Raw genomic sequence first — 13,120 nt, 5'->3', positions numbered from 1 at the left:
ACCATGTTTATGGAAGACAATCTTACTCAGCTACGAGTGGTCGCCAAAATAGGAGGAGGAGGAGGAGGAGGAAGAAGAAGAGGGCTGTAATGTCTTCCAAGATTGAAGCCAGGATGAGCTGGCTGAGTCCGAGGCTGAGTGCCACTCTCTGAAGATACATACCAAGCTCCTGACACCTAGTTCACCAAACCAGTCACTGCCTTCTCCTGAACCCAAGTACCCCCTGCACTGCTCCACCTGCCCTGCAGTGCAGGAAGTGCATCAGATAGGTTGGCTATTTTAAAAATGAAATTATTCTGGCAGGAACAGTAAAGCAGAACATGTCTGAGCCCCCTGCCATGCACATGACTGCCCCTTCTGCTTCATTTATCTGTCCAAATTTCCTCCCCATGCCCCACCCCACTCAAGATAGAATGAGCTCAGCCAGTGAGAACATTAAAAAAAAAAAAAGACCGAGAGGGTTTTTTATTTTCTGGTGTTTGTTCAAATCTATTAAGTCATTTCCAAGAATGGAGAAACATACTGTGCAGGTCTACACAACATATTTTCGCAAAGTGCTTTCTAGGGAGATATCTAAGTGGTTTGCTTATAGAATTATGGTTTATTATAACTTTTACCAGTTAATTCTATTATATCATGTAGCGGGAGGCTGTACACATTCACAGCTTAACTGAGATTTCTTTCTTTTCTTTTTTTGGGTGTCTCTCTCCCCCCCCCCCTTTATAACTTTGTGTGCCCTAGGCATACAAAAGCCAAGCAGTAATAGCCCCAAATCAATAAATACCATAATTAAGGCAACAGTACAACATGAATTTCAGCAAATTATTTTTTCATATTGACCATTTCTAAAAGGTTTGGGGCCTTGAACAGATCATAACCCTGGCATCTTACACATTACATTTCAAAACTTTGCAATAAGGGGACTTATGCTGCGAAACATTGTCGTAGGCCCTACTTGTTTCCTCACCCCACAACAAGAATGCTCCTGTTCATGATTCCAGCCAGCCATTCCTTCATCCAGGAGGCTATAGGTGTCAAGTTAACAAAACAAAATTACAAAATTACAATAACAAGCAACCCCCATAAGCTGCTGATCTTCTTCTCCATGGCGCCATCCATGGACCCATTTTGTTTGCAATCCTGTTGGCATGCACCGCCTAAGCTCTCTATTAGAAGAAGTGATGTGGACATTTCCCCCTCCTAGTAACGCATTTCCATAAATGGCTTCATCCAGTTCTGCAGTAGCCCCAACGTCGTAGATATGAAAAGGAAGGAGGTTCCCACCTCCTTAAGGTATGTGCCGTTAACTCCTTTTAAGAAAAGGCCAGGATCATTCTGCCTCAAGCGCCAAACACCTCCAGCGGGCCGGTCCTAAAATGGAAATGACTCAAGGGCCAGCTGCCTTCAGAGGAGAGGAGGGTGTACTGAGAAAACAAGATGCTAATTTGGTTACATAAGATTAGCTGATCTCCTTCAGCTAAGCATGGAGGGAGAGAAACATAAAAATAATGTTTTGGTGGCTTGACTTAGCAAACATAAAAAGTGATGAGAAGCCAGAAGAAGGTAAAACAGGGTATATAGGGCTTCAACAGGAGCTAGCGAGGCAGATAATCTGTTCATCTAGGCAGTGACAAGGAGAAAGGCATTACTCAAAATGCTATGAGTCAGGTTTTGCTCAGCATTGTTAAAATTAGTAGTAGTAGTAGTAGTAGTAGTAGTAGTAGTAATAATAGTAATATAGCAATAAGATTTCTGACCTTTGTAGTTGCAAAGAAACAGCTACATACGTAGGGGATAATGATCTGATTGGTCACTGTGAGAACAAGATGCTTGACTAGATGGGTAATGGCATGATCTGTTTATTATATTATTACAATCCCTGATTACACAGGAAGCTGTTTTATGCCAGACTATTGGTATCGAGGGACGCGGGTGGCGCTGTGGGTTAAACCGCAGAGCCTAGGAGTTGCCGATCAGAAGGTCGCGGTTTGAATCCCCGCAACAGGGTGAGCTCCCGTTGCCAACCTAGCAGTTCGAAAGCACGTCAAAGTGCAAGTAGATAAATAGGTACCGCTCCGGCGGGAAGGTAAACGGCGTTTCTGTGTGCTGCTCTGTTTCGCCAGAAGCGGCTTAGTCATGCTGGTCACATGACCCGGAAGCTGTATGCTGGCTCCCTCGGCCAATAAAGTGAGATGAGTGCCGCAACCCCAGAGTCGGCCATGACTGGACCTAATGGTCAGGGGCCCCTTTACCTTTTTTATTGGGTCTATCTAGCTCAGTATTCTCAGCACCAGGGATGGGGAACCTGTAGCTCCCCAGAGCCACAACTCCCTGCAATGAAAGGAAAATCAAGGAAAAAATGAACTGTGTAGCAAAGAAGGTGAGGAAATTCCATTAGCAAAACAACCCAGATGATATATTTGAAGACAGTGAGGTGAGCCAGATTATTATGGAATAGCTAGCCCAGGCATAGGCAAACTCGGCCCTCCAGATGTTTTGGGACTACAACTCCCATGATCCCTAGCTAACAGGACCAGTGACCAGGAATGATGGGAGTTGTAGTCCTAAAACATCTGGAGGGCTGGGTTTGCCTATCCCTGAGCTAGCCAGTAGTTATCAGTAGATCACAGTGCACATGGCTAGAAAGAAGCTACATTATAGCAGGCCAGATTATGGAAATGTACACATTAACAGCCTAAATGGCAGCGAGGTTGCTTCCCCCACCTGCATTTCAAGTCAAGCTTCACACCATTACCTGGTTTGTTTCCCTGCTCCTGCATCCCCCTGCATCTCCTACTCAACAAAGTCATCACCTGTACATCTGCTGTCATCTGCACATGAGCAACAGATGTCTACAATCTGCATTCCATCTTACCCACAGTTTACATTTTCTAATAGGGTGGAATAAGTGGTGTCTGGTGCCCATTGGAACTGGCAGGGCAGAAGGCAGGGAGCCCAACAGTAGATGGCGCATAGTGCCAAGTGATTCTAGTTTCATATTCATCCTCTTCCCCACTGAGTTCTACAAGGGCAATGCTGAGAATTAGGAGGAGTAGAACACTGACAGACAGGACCAAACCCTGCACTGCTTATACGTAAGAAGGAAGAAGGCTGGTGGCAGAGGACAGACTGAGGTTCGTAGGGCACTGTCCCGTTAGCCCCAATGGAACAGCCTCCACTGCATGGAAACTGGTTTGAGGGAAAGTAGGGTTTTTCAAGAAACTACAGGATACAGATGGATTGTGGCTAACATCATGTGCGCTCGGCTTCAAACACCAGCAGTGGGAATGCACAGGAGCCAGAATAAATGGTGATGTGCAGACGGCCAGTCTATGTCAACTATCAGCAGCTTGCCAAGGTCTCAGGTTTGAAGACTATGGGGTATGTCATTCTGCTTAGTGGAACTGTCAAAACCCAAACATGGTACCAAAACTCAGTGGTAGAGCATCTGCCTTGCATTCAGAAGGGTAGAGATTGAATCCCTGCCATCTTTAGGGAGGGGTAGCAGAGAACCCTTCTTTTGAATCCCATGAGAGCCATTACCCATCAATACTAAGGTAGATGGACCAAGGGTAACAATCTTATTTTCCTATATTTTATACGCAAAGCATGAACTCTATCACTGAGCGATGGTCCCTCCCCAAAAAGACCTTCCTGAGATCACTTTCCCCACATCTATACAGGGACTAGCTCATTATGTAGACATATATACCTGATGTAGTCATCAACCTATTCCGGAGCCCCATAAAAATTCCACCAGCAGTAATGGAAGATCTAAGACTCCTATTGTCAGCATCAGCCAATCGATTCTGCGGCAGGTGATGTCATATGCAATTGGGCCAGTCAGTTCGTCATCTTTCTGTTTGCCGATGCTGTAATTTGGGCAAGCTAACTATTTCCCTCCCTTGCAATAAAAGAGATATATTGCTTTTATTTATCCGAAGGGGTGTTCCATCATTAAAACAGCTACCCGGTATAAGGGATGCCTGATAGCAACCATACAATTATCTGACAGCAACAGGAGCCATAAAAGTTTGGTGGTATTATTAGCCCCTGTCCCCAGGGCAATTTTGGGGCAACAGATCAGGGAGGAATTGAAAGAAGAAAGGTGATCTCTGTCCTTTATGAAACCCCTCCCCCAAATGAACAGATGACTTCATAGGAATTATGACAAATTGTTTGCAGATATTTCCTCGCCAAGACTGAGTCAGATGGAGAATAATACAGTCTAAGGGCCAAAGTACACACTGCATCAAATGCATGTTTTTGGAAATTGGAGCCCAACGACATATTTCTACCTGGAAAAGCCAATTTGGGAGGGGAATCAGGGACACCTGCAGGTTTGAGGGGGACCACGATAAAGATCGCTCAGCTGCAGGGATGGACCTCCAGACCTTGTAAGACTACAACTCCCATCAGCCCTCACCATTGGTCATGCTGACTGGAGTTAATGGGAGATAGAGACCAACAACATCAAGAAGGCTACAAGTTCCCACCATCACTCCTAGTCTGACCTTCTTCCTATCTCAGAGGGCTCACCTGGTGATGGTGGCATCAATGGGCAGCATCAGTGCTCAGAACCAGTGTCAGATGGATGGAATCCACCATATAAATTTCATAGGAACACAGGAAGCCACCTTATACTGAATCAGGCCAATGTTTCATCTCGCTCAGTTTTCAGCCATGGAGGCTTGTCCACTGCCCCACCAACCTCCATCTGCTCTCAGCCAGTCCTACCTGCCTGCCTTCTTATAGACCAGGAGGTGGCACTGTCCGTCAGCTTCCTCCTCCTTAGCCTCAGTGTTACCCTTGCAAAACTCAGTAGGCAGGAAGATAGGGAAAAAACTAGAATGAGTTGGCTCTGCCTGCCATTGCACCTGGCTCCACCTAATGGGCACCCTCCACCACTGGTTTACGCTGATCGGCAGGGATTGAACCTGAGATCTTCTGCGTGCAAAGCAGATGTTCTACCTCTGAGCTGCAACTATTCCCTTCAATGTCCCTGACACAGCATCATTCTCAGACATGGTGGGAAATTTAAAAAGAATCTCCTTGGCCCAGAGAATAGGAAGCCCAGCAGCAGGATCACAGACTAACTCTGCTTGCTGCCTTCAGATCCTACATCCTGATTGAGAGTGAACGACAATGAGAAGCTTTACCCTTTCCCAAGCCACCATTTCCCGACTACAAATCCCCACTATTTCCCCCCTTTCAAACATATATTTGGAACCCTGTTGGTGGAAACCTCTTGAAGAATCAGTCTGGAGGGGGAAACTCCAGAAGGCGGGGTGGGGCAGTTAACTGCCCCTCACCATTTCTTCTCCACTGTGTCTCTGGGATGGCCCTGGCAGTAGTTTAATTCAGTGTAGGACAGCTTCAAAAATCCATAACACAACACATGAATATTCAGCAGTTTCTGACTCATCAACCCATCAGAAATATTCATTATACATGTTTAGTGAGCTCTTCAGAAGAATCAGTCAAAGGTACTTCTCATTTCACATTGTTACACCCAGTTCTCAATCTCCACAACAGTGCAAGATTCCAGCGTGTCCCAGGCACTTACGCAGCAAAGACTGGGTGTCTTTATGATATATGGCTTATTTACATATATATACAACCTGAGCCTACGATGGAGGGCTTCCTAGCATTACATTCCAAGAGGGTCCTGTTTCTCCCATTGCTGATGCCTTGGATTTAAACTGCCAGCCCACATTGTCCTCTGACTCCCTCCCCTCTGCCTTCAGCTTGCAAATCTTTCCTTCATTTTACATCATTCCCAAGTGCAATCTTGAACCCTCTCCTAAAAACTCTAGCATTGCCTTCTGCTAACTACCGAGAGCCCAGGGTGAGGCTCCACCCATTTGCTGGCTGGTACGTAGCCTGAGCTTTGCTGATGGCTTATCCCCTCTTGTCTCTGTTCTCCTTATTGGCTCACACGTGTCAGGTTTGCCTCTATTTTGGCAATGCTAGATTCAGCGCCTGGCAGCCCATCGTAATTCTCCAAGCATAGATTAAACTCCAACATCTACTAGAGCCAGCACCAATTAGACCCAAGAATTTAGGGGAGTCAAGGCACCCACAAACTCATAGCAATATGCTATTCCCCATGACAACATCATGTTGATGAGTGGTAGAAATCACTCTGAAACAGATGCAGAGGGTTTTCCTATGTAAATTAATGGTCTGTGTTGTGGAGAGCACAAACTAGGATAAAAGTCGCATTTGCACCACATATTTAAAGCAGTATTGCACCACTTTAAGAGTTGTGACTTCTGCCAATCAATCCTAGTGACTGTAGTTTGTTAGGGGTGCTGATCATTGTTAAGAGACCCCAGTTCCCCTCACTGAGCTACAATTTCTAAAGTTCCCTAGGAAAAGGAATTAGTTTCATAAACGACCCTGGGGAACATTGGCTCTGAGAGGGGAATATGAGTCTCCCAGCAAATATCAGCATGCTTAACAAACTACAGTTCCCAGAATTCTTTGGGGGAAGCCATGGCTGTTAAAGTGGCATAATAGTACTTAAAATGCATGGTGTTGATGTGGTTAAAATATTTTCTGCAAAGGTTATTTTGTATTCAAAAATAACCTCTCCCCCGCTCCCCCAAAAATTGTTGTGCATTATTCAGTACTTGCAACAATTAGCAAGTTACCAGCTTCTTGCTCCTGATTTTTCACAAGATTGTTTCCAGCTTTAGGACATTGTTTCTTCCTTGATGTGCACATCATATTTAATAAATGTTGCCTGCGAACAGCCATGGGACAGGAATAAACTATGCCTCCCCAACTGAAGTCGGATGGCACTATTTGCACTACAGGCTACAAATTATGCAGTAATTCACCCTGGGATTACTCTCTAACTTGAAGGATAGTAATTAGAAGGCAACTTGCAGGAACCTGTCTTTCCTACTGCATGGCACAGCCACGATGACATTTGTGATATAATTAAAGAGTAACTCCTTGTACTGAGGGGTCCTCCTCTGGGGTGATGCAAATCGAGGCTACAGGCAAGGGATTTCTGTATAATCATGACATGAGATGATGGAAAGCAATGGGTTAGTAGATTAGAGGAAACATATACCTTCACTGGGATTAAGGGAGCTGAACGGACGCAAAACGGGATTCAGTTCACTTTCACTTTGTTGTTTCAGCCATGAACCATGCCCTAACAGCAGGTCTCAAAGTATTGTTACAATTAGTTCAATAAAACAGTGTGATAAAACTATCCTATTATAGAGGGGAGGGTTACTTCAGGCCTGGGGTCTGAATATGCCCCTTAGGACTCTCCCCAGGCTACGTCCCATCTCCCCACTCACTGGACCGGCTTTGCACCTAGAGCGTTTCTGCAAATTTTACGCAAATTGGTGCCCCCACTTTTTGCTGATGGAAACCATGTTTTTTTTTGGCAATGTAAAACCGGCCATCCTACCAGCACCCCCCAGGCACAAATTGCCAATCCCCTCTCCATGACACATGGGGAAAAGAAACACAACCTTTGGCTAATCTGAATGGGAAAATCCTACTTGACCTGATGAACTGGAGTGAGTGACAGGGCATGAAGACCAATGGGGAAGCAGGATTAGGCTGGACTGATGTAGCTCCTCCATGACATGTTATCATGTTGGCTGGTATTGTGGTACAGTATGTGAGTGCACCTGAACATCTGGATTCCCTGCTCCCTACCCAGGGCCTGATACGACACCCAAGTATGGGGAAAGGTGGGGTTAATCTAATATAAAAAAGAGGGTTACATTTTTTGGAGGACAGAGAAGTTATCTTAAAATGACCCTTGTAATCTATCCAACATTTGGGTTACTTCATCCAACCGATTCATTGATTTAATATTGCGGCTTTAATAAGATTTGGACCAATTAATTTGCAACCCTGTTATATCTTCAATTGTTTCCCAATGTGTCTCTGTTACCTGCATATTTTCCAATGGATTTCCAATTGTTAACAAGGTGTCATCTGCAAATAACCTTATTTTCTCTTTTCCTTTATTGCTTATTCCTTTTATATTTCTATCTTCTCTAATTGCATTGGCCAGAGTTCCAATACAAATAAGATTGGGGAAAGGGGGCATCCTTGTCTTGTGCCCCGGGCTAGTGTCATTTGTTCTGTTATACTGTACCATCATTCACTGCGACATATCCCTTGATCCTCAAATATAATTGATTTATTAATCCCTTAAACCGTTCTCCAAATTCTAAGCTTTCTATAATCATTTTTAATGCTGGGCATTCTACACAATTAATGAGGTGCTTCACTTCCACCAATCGACTTTTGGGGATACCTGGTAGTTGGGTGTGTTTTGCTCCACAAGAGAAAAAGGCTGAGCCAAAATTGTTTGCATAGTAAACAGGCAGAAGGGTTACCTAATGACTTTGTAAATTCCACCCGGGCCTTCTTAAATAACATTTCCAAGGATGGAGTCCAAGGGTTCTTCATGCAGTGAAATGGAATCTCACCTGAGCAGTCTTGATCCCTCTGCTGTCTGCCAAGAGAACTGTTGTCAAACGTCATTGCTGGCTTGACGCGCAGCCGCCTAAAATTCCAGAGCTATTTTTGTTCTCTTCCTGTCCCCCCCCCCTCTGAGAGATGCTTTTGTTTGCTAAGCTCTCTCTGACCTTTGAAAATGCCACCTCCATTTATGGGCTCAGCCAGTCTGGGAACTAATGCATTTTTGCATACAAAGGGCCTAGGTAGCCTTGCTTACTCTCCCCTAAGTGAAGCCATCGCAGCACCACAAACAGCTTCAGTTACAGGCATTTGGGTCAACGAGCATCGTCTGATGACTCCGATTGCTGGTAGAAACATGAGGCTGGCTGTGTAAGGGTGGGGAGATGGGTTTGATCAATGAGTTTGATCAATGAACCGTTATGCACTAGCACAATATTGGAGCATGTCACGGAGAGCCCCTCATTGTTCTCCTTTGCAACTGTGGCACGGTTCACAGGGCTCGTCTGGGTGCTGACGTCTGAAACCAGACAAGATGTTACACACGAAACCTGGCTCTGTGCAGAAGGAAATCGGTTCTCTCAGTTTTTTCATGCCCGCCAACATTTCACAGATAAAGACTAGGAAAGGACTGCAACACCCCCATTTTCTCACATTAAGGATCTCTGTGCGAGTCCTGGGCCTAGTTTTTTTTACACAATGTTGACTTGAAATCTACACAGCCCACTGTAGGCTGCATTTATTTACATTGCAGTAGCCATGTGCTCCACATGTTTACAAGTCAAGAGGTGGTTTTCCTTTGGTTAAAGTTATACTAGGGGTGGGGAAGAAAGCCTCACCTTCCTATAATGTGCAATATGTCATCAATGGTTCCAAAGAGACGTCAACAGCAGCAGTCCTTGAAATGGCAGGCTGTGCATGGTCAAGAGAACTCTAAACCACTCCAATAATGTAGCTCTGTAAGGGGAAGAGGGAGTTTCCTAACAACTCCCAGCACCCTTAACAAATTACAATTCCCAGCTGGGCCGGACCACCCATGAGGCAAGGAGAGGCAACTGCCATGGGCAGCAAGATCCACATGGACAGCAAACCTGGCTTCCAATGAATGTTTCACTCCCTGCTGCTGCTGCCATGGTGATAGCAATGGCTGTGGCACATTTCTGAGAGGCTGGAACTGCCTCCTCCTTGGTACCTGCTATGCCACCTTTACACCTGAGAGATCTGCATTGGATCCCAGTATGTTTCTGAGCACAATTCAAAGTGTTGGTGCTGACCTTTAAAGCCCTAAATGGCCTCGGTCCTGTATACCTGAAGGAGCGTCTCCACCCCCAATCGTTCAGCCCGGACACTGAGATCCAGCGCTGAGGGCCTTCTGGTGGTTCCCTCATTGCGAGAAGTGAGGTTACAGGGAACCAGACAGAGGGCCTTCTCAGTAGTGGCGCCCGCCGTGTGGAATGCACTCCCTTCAGATGTGAAGGAAATAAGCAGCTATCCTATCTTTAAAAGACATCTGAAGGCAGCCCTGTTTAGGGAAGTTTTTAATATTTAATGCTGTATTGTTTTTAACACTCGATTGGAAGCCACCCAGAGTGTCTGGGGAAACTCAGCCAGATGGGCGAGGTATAAATAATAAATTATTATAATATTATTATTATATTACAGCAGCCTCGTGGTAAATAGGAGGTGCTGGTCCTTATCCTGTCTTCCTGATGTAGATATTTATTCCCCACATTGCCAGGGTGCTGGATGAGGAGGAGTGTTGGGAACTACCTGCCCAAGAGCCCCCCAGAGAGGGCACAGAAGAAGATTACTTAGAGCCCAGATCCTGGTGGTGGGATACCAGCCACAACTCAGAGGAGGGGACAAGATGAGAGGTACTAGAAGCAGGAAGCTTGAGAGATTGTGGAGAGGCAGAAGCAGGCAGGTGATCCAGCACAGCGCAGGGCGGTGAGATTTGCTGTTTGGATGTAGGCCCCAACAGAGACGACAGAGGGGAGCCAGCCCTGCTGCTCTCTTGTAGCTCCAACAGCTTCAGCAACACTTCTTTGCTGAAGACGTTCCAGCCCCACTAACTCCCAGAATGCAAAGATTTAACCAGGTTGGGGGAGACTGGTTAAACCTGCCTGAAACTTGGCACATCAGATGCTGTAAGGGAGTAGTGGTAGCAGACCTTCCCTTGCAGCTTGGGTGAATTCAATTAGAATCATCACTTACAGTTTCTGGAGTTAAAATGATTTATTCATGCAGGAAACAATTGCAGTCTGAGTGGAGAAGTGAGAGAGAAAGAAGCAGATATCTGGTCTGGAGAGAACAACAAACAAAATGGCTCAGCTTTTAGGGTTGGTGTTAACTCAAACAAAGAAGCAGCAAACGAGTGCTGGCTAGATTGCTCAACAAACAGTGCCCTTGCATGGTTTAAAGCAGCGCTTTGCAAACTTTTCATGTTGGTGACATACTTTTGAAGACCTGCATCATTTCACAACACAGTAATTCAGTTTTACTAACAAACCAGAGGTTAAACTAACCCCTTTCCAGCCCCGGGAGAAGGACAGGGAGCATTCACACGACACAACTACACACTGCAGCCGACACATAAATGTGTCATAACACACAGTTTGGAAAGCTCTATTTTAAAGTAACACATGCATTAAGTAGAAGATAAGAGAAGGAAAAGTATTCACTTTTTTCCAACAAGTAGCATGACATCTGAAAACGTCATGTTATTTGGATGGAAAGCACCAAAGTTATAAGCATCGGAAATTCAGCTGGGTCCCATTATAATCAAGCAGAAATGAAAGCAGACGAACTGTGTGTGTGTGTGTGTGTATGAATGAAACTGTAACGAAAGAGAAATGAGATAATAACAAATGGATTCATGGGACTAGGTCAAAGAATGTACTTCCACAGGCTATAAAATTGGGAGGGAATTCATTAACAACCTTCTTGGCGGGGGTGGAGGAAAAAGTTCCATTGTTTTGGAGGAAGCAGAGGCAGTTAAAAAAAATTAGATACTGATTTGGGGTGGGAGGTGGGTGTACAAAGCTCACCACAAAGCAACAGCAGAAAGCAGACCCCCCCCAAAGGTTCCAGTTCTAATTTTGTTCTTCCCCATGCAGATGACCCCAATCTCTCTCAACCATGGGAAACACCAGGGTAGGGCCTTAAAAACAGACACATCAAAAGTCTTGCCAATGGACAGTTTGCTTATAAGGAAATGGACTTCAGTCATAAACCTAATGGAATAATAAAATTTGGGGTAATGTTCAACCACACACCTTGTTAAAGGTGTGATGAACAAGTGATCAAACAGTGATGGTTTCCTCTAACCACTCTGATGACTGAGACTATATTTTAAATAAAAATGTGGATCCACAATGCAATCCACCACAATGAGAAATGATAACATGACCTGGTAAAAAACATAACAAAAAGGTAAAGGTAAAGGGACCCCTGACCATTAGGTCCAGTCGTGACCAACTCTGGGGTTGCGGCGCTCATCTCGCTTTACTGGCCAAGGGAGCCAGCGTACAGCTTCCGGGTCATGTGGCCAGGATGACTAAGCCGCCTCTGGCGAACCAGAGCAGCACACGGAAACGCCGTTTACCTTCCCGCTGGAGGTACCTATTTATCTACTTGCACTTTTACCTACCTATTTATCTACTTGCACTTTGTGCTTTCAAACTGCTAGGTTGGCAGGAGCAGGGACCGAGCAACAGGAGCTCACCCAGTCGTGGGGATTCGAACCACCGACCTTCTGATCAGCAAGTCCTAGGCTCTGTGGTTTAACCCAAAGCGCCACCTGCATCCCTTAAAAAAAAAACATAATACTTTTTGATTAAAAAAGACAGGCTCACAGACTAATGACATGTCGCCAGTCCCTGCCCTCCTGAATCAGGCCCTGCCGCTACTTCTACTCATTTACTATGATTAACAACAATAACTGTAGCAGCAGGAACAGCAGTGACATCTACAGATTAGGATTACGGCAATCAGGGCCATGTCAGAGCCAGTGTGGTGCAGTGATTAGGGTGTTGGACCAGGACCTGGGAGAATAGGGTTCAAATCCCCACTCAGCCATGAAGCTCACTGGGTGACCTTGGGCAAGCCACCATCTCTCAGCTTAACTTACCTCACAGGATTGTTGTGGGGATAAGGTGGAGAGTGGAAGAGCCAGGTATACCACCTTCAGCTCTTTGGAGGAAAAGTATGTTGCAAAAAAATGAAATAAAAGCAAAAAATAAAACAAAGGAACAATCTGTACAGCGGGCTTGTAAGGTGGGTCTGTGTCTAGTAGGGATGGAGAAACCTGTCAATTTCAGGTTCTCATTTTTATAATCTTAACTGTCGTTCATCTAATTTCCACATCAATTAGCATATTAGAAAAATCCACATTTGTACACAGTTCCAAATGCATTTTCCCTGCTATGCACATTTTTGTGTGTGTGCATGTGATTTTGAAAGCAAGCCTAGGGTATTTTCTGGACCCATGGCTGTTGCTTGGGGCTCAGGTGGTCTTGGTGGCAAGAAAAGCACCTGACGTTTCCCGGGAATTCATAAAAACTAAATAATACTGAGACTTAGAAATGGATAGTGTGATTTGTTAGTTTCTAGGGCTGTACAGAAGGGAATGTGGCTCTCGAGTTGAAAATGTTCCCTATCT

At 45.1% G+C, this 13,120-nt stretch overlaps 1 long non-coding RNA gene across 1 annotated transcript in view; it reads right to left on the bottom strand.

Annotated features, from left to right (window-relative positions):
- Positions 1-11,050, bottom strand: part of LOC308591354 — a 138,154-nt gene extending 127,104 nt beyond the window's left edge. The window contains exon 1 of the long non-coding RNA XR_014010131.1: positions 10,944-11,050. This is a non-coding gene — a long non-coding RNA (uncharacterized lncRNA). The remainder of the gene's footprint in view (positions 1-10,943) is intronic.
- Positions 11,051-13,120: the final 2,070 nt, after the last annotated feature.

Source organism: Podarcis bocagei (assembly GCF_964188305.1).
Source record: "Podarcis bocagei genome assembly, chromosome: 7".
NCBI lineage: Eukaryota > Metazoa > Chordata > Lepidosauria > Squamata > Lacertidae > Podarcis > Podarcis bocagei.
Note: the sequence above shows the minus strand (reverse complement) of the source record. Positions and strands in the feature narration are given on the sequence as shown.